General features: G+C 44.1%; 1 protein-coding gene across 1 annotated transcript in view; it reads left to right on the top strand.

Moving 5' to 3' along the window:
• The first annotated feature begins 1,617 nt into the window (after nucleotides 1-1,617).
• SGCD (sarcoglycan delta) overlaps nucleotides 1,618-7,561 on the top strand; it is a 636,458-nt gene continuing 630,514 nt past the window's right edge. Inside the window, exon 1 of the mRNA XM_073567884.1 lies at nucleotides 1,618-1,754. The gene's annotated coding sequence lies outside the window, so the exon portion shown is untranslated. The remainder of the gene's footprint in view (nucleotides 1,755-7,561) is intronic.

The following is a 7,561-nucleotide window of genomic DNA, read 5'->3' as shown; positions in this document are numbered from 1 at the left end:
GGGGATATATACTGTACAATGTATGAGGGGATATATACTGTATAATGTATGAGGGGATATATACTGTACAATGTATGAGGAGATATATACTGTATAATGTATGAGGGGATATATACTGTACAGTGTATGAGGGGATATATACTGTACAATGTATGAGGAGATATATACTGTATAATGTATGAGGGGATATATACTGTACAATGTATGAGGAGATATATACTGTACAGTGTATGAGGGGATATATACTGTACAATGTATGAGGAGATATATACTGTATAATGTATGAGGGGATATATACTGTACAGTGTATGAGGGGATATATACTGTTCTGTGTATGAGGGGATATATACTGTACAATGTATGAGGAGATATATACTGTATAATGTATGAGGGGATATATACTGTACAATGTATGAGGGGATATATACTGTACAATGTATGAGGGGATATATACTGTACAATGTATGAGGAGATATATACTGTATAATGTATGAGGGGATATATACTGTACAGTGTATGAGGGGATATATACTGTTCTGTGTATGAGGGGATATATACTGTATAATGTATGAGGGGATATATACTGTATAATGTATGAGGAGATATATACTGTATAATGTATGAGGGGATATATACTGTACAGTGTATGAGGGGATATATACTGTACAGTGTATGAGGGGATATATACTGTACAGTGTATGAGGGGATATATACTGTTCTGTGTATGAGGGGATATATACTGTATAATGTATGAGGGGATATATACTGTATAATGTATGAGGAGATATATACTGTATAATGTATGAGGGGATATATACTGTACAGTGTATGAGGGGATATATACTGTTCTGTGTATGAGGGGATATATACTGTATAATGTATGAGGGGATATATACTGTATAATGTATGAGGGGATATATACTGTACAGTGTATGAGGGGATATATACTGTATAATGTATGAGGGGATATATACTGTATAATGTATGAGGGGATATATACTGTATAATGTATGAGGGGATATATACTGTTCTGTGTATGAGGGGATATATACTGTATAATGTATGAGGGGATATATACTGTTCTGTGTATGAGGGGATATATACTGTACAATGTATGAGGGGATATATACTGTACAATGTTTGAGGAGATATATACTGTATAATGTATGAGGGGATATATACTGTACAATGTATGAGGAGATATATACTGTTCTGTGTATGAGGGGATATATACTGTTCTGTGTATGAGGGGATATATACTGTACAATGTATGAGGGGATATATACTGTACAATGTATGAGGAGATATATACTGTATAATGTATGAGGGGATATATACTGTACAATGTATGAGGAGATATATACTGTACAATGTATGAGGAGATATATACTGTATAATGTATGAGGGGATATATACTGTACAATGTATGAGGAGATATATACTGTTCTGTGTATGAGGGGATATATACTGTTCTGTTTATGGGCCGATACACCATGTCTGGATGAGCCGGACACAGGAGGGAGTGAGGGTCTGAGGAGGCTGCAGACACAGGGCAGCAGATTGGAGCTGGGTGAAGGGAGGAAGAGAGATGAAGGAGGAGAGAAGGGAGGAGGAGAGCTGGGGAGGAGGAGGAGAGGAGAGGGAGTGCTGACTGATCAGAGGCCGTCCTGCTCCCGGGCACTCATGGACTTTCCCGGAGCCTCCGGCCGCCGCTTCTGGATAGCTGGAGCATAAACAGGAGAGCCGGCATCTCGGTGAGTGCAGCTACCGGGCACCGCGCCCTCCACTGTGGGCAGCACTCGTGACTGTGGTGTGAGCTTTTCGCTGGCATCCACATCTGGGCATGACAGCTGCAACTGGCACAAGTGGGTGCATGTCATTTATCAGCGGGCACGGGTGGCATGATTGGGGTCTCATGGTGTCATTAGTAATCCGTGTCTGTCCTTACTGATCCATCTGTGGCATGCAACTGGCACCTGGCAGCAGAAACTGGGACATGGGCAATAGTAAGTTGAAGATTCGTCTGTTATTGCAAGTGGGGTGCCAACATTGGCCACACAAAGTGGGGTGCCTTCATCTCCTAATAATAAGTGGGGTGCCAGCATCACCTAATAATAAGTGGGGTGCCAGCATCACCTAATAATAAGTGGTGTGCCAGCATCACCTAATAATAAGTGGGGTGCCAGCATCACCTAATAATAAGTGGGGTGCCAGCATCACCTAATAGTAAGTGGGGTGCCAGCATCATATAATAATAAGTGGGGTGCCAGCATCATCTAATAATAAGTGGGGTGCCAGCATCATCTAATAATAAGTGGGGTGCCAGCATCACCTAATAATAAGTGGGGTGCCAGCATCACCTAATAATAAGTGGGGTGCCAGCATCACCTAATAGTAAGTGGGGTGCCAGCATCATATAATAATAAGTGGGGTGCCAGCATCATCTAATAATAAGTGGGGTGCCAGCATCATCTAATAATAAGTGGGGTGCCAGCATCACCTAATAATAAGTGGGGTGCCAGCATCATATAATAATAAGTGGTGTGCCAGCATCATATAATAATAAGTGGGGTGCCAGCATCACCTAATAATAAGTGGGGTGCCAGCATCACCTAATAATAAGTGGGGTGCCAGCATCACCTAATAATAAGTGGGGTGCCAGCATCATATAATAATAAGTGGGGTGCCAGCATCATCTAATAATAAGTGGGGTGCCAGCAATATATAATAATAAGTGGGGTGCCAGTATCATATAATAATAAGTGGGGTGCCAGTATCATCTAATAATAAGTGGGGTGCCAGCATCATCTAATAATAAGTGGGGTGCAGCATCATATAATAATAAGTGGGGTGCTAGCATCATATAATAATAAGTGGGGTGCCAGCATCATATAATAATAAGTGGGGTGCCAGTATCATATAATAATAAGTGGGGTGCCAGCAATATATAATAATAAGTGGTGTGCCAGCATCATATAATAATAAGTGGGGTGCCAGCATCACCTAATAATAAGTGGGGTGCCAGCATCACCTAATAATAAGTGGGGTGCCAGCATCATATAATAATAAGTGGGGTGCCAGCATCACCTAATAATAAGTGGGGTGCCAGCATCATATAATAATAAGTGGGGTGCCAGTATCATATAATAATAAGTGGGGTGCCAGCAATATATAATAATAAGTGGTGTGCCAGCATCATATAATAATAAGTGGGGTGCCAGCATCACCTAATAATAAGTGGGGTGCCAGTATCATATAATAATAAGTGGGGTGCCAGCACTGTCTGTAATAAGTGGGGTTCCAGATTAATTAATGATAAGTGGGTGCCAATGTTAATAATTTTGGTGCCAGCAATAGGTATTATACAGCAGAGAGCGAGAGCTAGCGATGCTGAACAATAAATGGGGTGCTGACATTGTGTAGTAAGTGGCTGCCATAATTGGGGTGCCAGCATTACTGGATAATAAATAAGGTGCCAGTATTGGCCAAGATTTCCCTAGTGCCAGTACTGCATGATAGAAAATGTGAGTGTATAAAAGTTAGGGGATCTTGTCTTTGCGGGGCCAGAGCTGGCACAGTGATCTCACACTATATACAGATGTAGCAGAGCTGGCACAGTGATCTCACACTATATACAGATGTAGCAGAGCTGGCACAGTGATGGTGGTGATCTCACACTATACACAGATGTAGCAGAGCTGGCACAGTGAGGGTGGTGATCTCACACTATATACAGATGTAGCACTGCTGGCACAGTGGATGCTGGTGATCTCACACAATATGCAGATGTAGCAGAGCTGGCACAGTGATGGTGGTGATCTCACACTGTATACAGATGTAGCAGAGCTGGCACAGTGATGGTGGTGATCTCACACTGTATACAGATGTAGCAGAGCTGGCACAGTGATGGTGGTGATCTCACACTATATACAGATGTAGCAGAGCTGGCACAGTGATGACGGTGATCTCACACTATATACAGATGTAGCAGAGCTGGCACAGTGATGATGGTGATCTCACACTATATACAGATGTAGCAGAGCTGGCACATTGATGGTGGTGATCTCACACTATATACAGATGTAGCAGAGCTGGCACAGTGATGGTGGTGATCTCACACTGTATACAGCTGTATCAGAGCTGGAACAGTGATGATGGTGATCTCACACTATATACAGATGTAGCAGAGCTGGCACAGTGTTGATGGTGATCTCACACTATATACAGATGTAGCAGAGCTGGCACAGTGATGGTGGTGATCTCACACTGTATACAGCTGTATCAGAGCTGGCACAGTGATCTCACACTATGTACAGATGTAGCAGAGCTGGCACAGTGATGCTGATGACCTCACACTATATACAGATGTAGCAGAGCTGGCACAGTGTTGATGGTGATCTCACACTATATACAGATGTAGCAGAGCTGGCACAGTGATGGTGGTGATCTCACACTATATACAGATGTAGCAGAGCTGGCAGAGTGATGGTGGTGATCTCACACTATATACAGATGTAGCAGAGCTGGCACAGTGATGGTGGTGATCTCACACTATATACAGATGTAGCAGAGCTGGCACAGTGATGCTGATGATCTCACACTATATACAGATGTAGCCAAGCTGGCACAGTGATGGTGGTGATCTCACCCTATATACAGATGTAGCAGAGCTGGCACAGTGATGCTGGTGATCTCACACTATATACAGATGTAGCAGAGCTGGCACAGTGATGGTGGTGATCTCACACTATATACAGATGTAGCAGAGCTGGCACAGTGATGCTGATGATCTCACACTATATACAGATGTAGCAGAGCTGGCACAGTGATGTTGGTGATCTCACACTATATACAGATGTAGCAGAGCTGGCACAGTGATGCTGGTGATCTCACACTATATACAGATGTAGCAGAGCTGGCACAGTGATGCTGATGATCTCACACTATATACAGATGTAGCAGAGCTGGCACAGTGATGGTGGTGATCTCACACTATATACAGATGTAGCAGAGCTGGCACAGTGATGCTGGTGATCTCACACTATATACAGATGTAGCAGCGCTGGCACAGTGATGGTGGTGATCTCACACTATACACAGATGTAGCAGAGCTGGCACAGTGATGATGGTGATCTCACACTATAGACAGATGTAGCACTGCTGGCACAGTGATGGTGGTGATCTCACACTATACACAGATGTAGCAGTGCTGGCACAGTGAGGGTGGTGATCTCACACTATATACAGATGTAGCACTGCTGGCACAGTGGATGCTGGTGATCTCACACAATATGCAGATGTAGCAGAGCTGGCACAGTGATGGTGGTGATCTCACACTGTATACAGATGTAGCAGAGCTGGCACAGTGATGGTGGTGATCTCACACTATATACAGATGTAGCAGAGCTGGCACAGTGATGATGGTGATCTCACACTATATACAGATGTAGCACTGCTGGCACAGTGGATGCTGGTGATCTCACACAATATGCAGATGTAGCAGAGCTGGCACAGTGATGGTGGTGATCTCACACTGTATACAGATGTAGCAGAGCTGGCACAGTGATGGTGGTGATCTCACACTGTATACAGATGTAGCAGAGCTGGCACAGTGATGGTGGTGATCTCACACTATATACAGATGTAGCAGAGCTGGCACAGTGATGATGGTGATCTCACACTATATACAGATGTAGTAGAGCTGGCACATTGATGGTGGTGATCTCACACTATATACAGATGTAGCAAAGCTGGCACAGTGATGGTGGTGATCTCACACTGTATACAGCTGTATCAGAGCTGGAACAGTGATGATGGTGATCTCACACTATATACAGATGTAGCAGAGCTGGCACAGTGTTGATGGTGATCTCACACTATATACAGATGTAGCAGAGCTGGCACAGTGATGGTGGTGATCTCACACTATATACCGATGTAGCAGACTGGCACAGTGATGGTGGTGATCTCACACTGTATACAGCTGTATCAGAGCTGGCACAGTGATCTCACACTATGTACAGATGTAGCAGAGCTGGCACAGTGATGCTGATGACCTCACACTATATACAGATGTAGCAGAGCTGGCACAGTGTTGATGTGATCTCACACTATATACAGATGTAGCATAGCTGGCACAGTGATGGTGGTGATCTCACACTATATACAGATGTAGCAGAGCTGGCACAGTGATGGTGGTGATCTCACACTATATACAGATGTAGCAGAGCTGGCACAGTGATGCTGATGATCTCACACTATATACAGATGTAGCCGAGCTGGCACAGTGATGGTGGTGATCTCACCCTATATACAGATGTAGCAGAGCTGGCACAGTGATGCTGGTGATCTCACACTATATACAGATGTAGCAGAGCTGGCACAGTGATGGTGGTGATCTCACACTATATACAGATGTAGCAGAGCTGGCACAGTGATGCTGATGATCTCACACTATATACAGATGTAGCAGAGCTGGCACAATGATGGTGGTGATCTCACACTATATACAGATGTAGCAGAGCTGGCAGAGTGATGGTGGTGATCTCACACTATATACAAATGTAGCAGAGCTGGCACAGTGATGCTGGTGATCTCACACTATATACAGATGTAGCAGAGCTGGGACAGTGATGGTGGTGATCTCACACTATATACAGATGTAGCAGAGCTGGCACAGTGATGGTGGTGATCTCACACTATATACAGATGTAGCAGAGCTGGCACAGTGATGCTGATGATCTCACACTATATACAGATGTAGCAGAGCTGGCACAGTGATGATGGTGATCTCACACTATATACAGATGTAGCAGAGCTGGCACAGTGATGCTGGTGATCTCCCACTATATACAGATGTAGCAGAGCTGGCACAGTGATGATGGTGATCTCACACTATATACAGATGTAGCAGAGCTGGCACAGTGATGGTGGTGATCTCACACTTTATACAGATGTAGCAGAGCTGGCACAGTGATGGTGGTGATCTCACACTATATACTGGTGTGGCAGAGCTGGCACAGTGATGATGGTGATCTCACACTATATACTGGTGTAGCAGAGCTGGCACAGTGATGATGGTGATCTCACACTATATACAGGTGTAGCAGAGCTGGCACAGTGATGATGGTGATCTCACACTATATACAGATGTAGCAGAGCTGGCACAGTGATTGTGGTAATCTCACACAATATACAGGTGTAGCAGAGCTGGCACAGTGATGGTGTTGATCTCACACTATATACAGATGTAGCAGAGCTGGCACAGTGATGGTGGTGATCTCACACTATATACAGGTGTAGCAGAGCTGGCACAGTGATGATGGTGATCTCACACTATATGCAGGTGTAGCAGAGCTGGCACAGTGATGATGGTGATCTCACACCATATACATATGTAGCAGAGCTGGCACAGTGATGCTGGTAATCTCACACAATATACAGGTGTAGCAGAGCTGGCACAGTGATGGTGTTGATCTCACACTATATACAGATGTAGCAGAGCTGGCACAGTGATGGTGTTGATCTCACACTATATACAGATGTAGCAGAGCTGGCACAG

The sequence above is a fragment of the Dendrobates tinctorius genome, unplaced genomic scaffold (genome assembly GCF_039654945.1).
Source record: "Dendrobates tinctorius isolate UK_male_01 unplaced genomic scaffold, ASM3965494v1 ptg000020l, whole genome shotgun sequence".
NCBI classification, from domain to species: Eukaryota; Metazoa; Chordata; class Amphibia; order Anura; family Dendrobatidae; genus Dendrobates; species Dendrobates tinctorius.
This window is presented reverse-complemented; position numbering and strand designations above follow the sequence as displayed.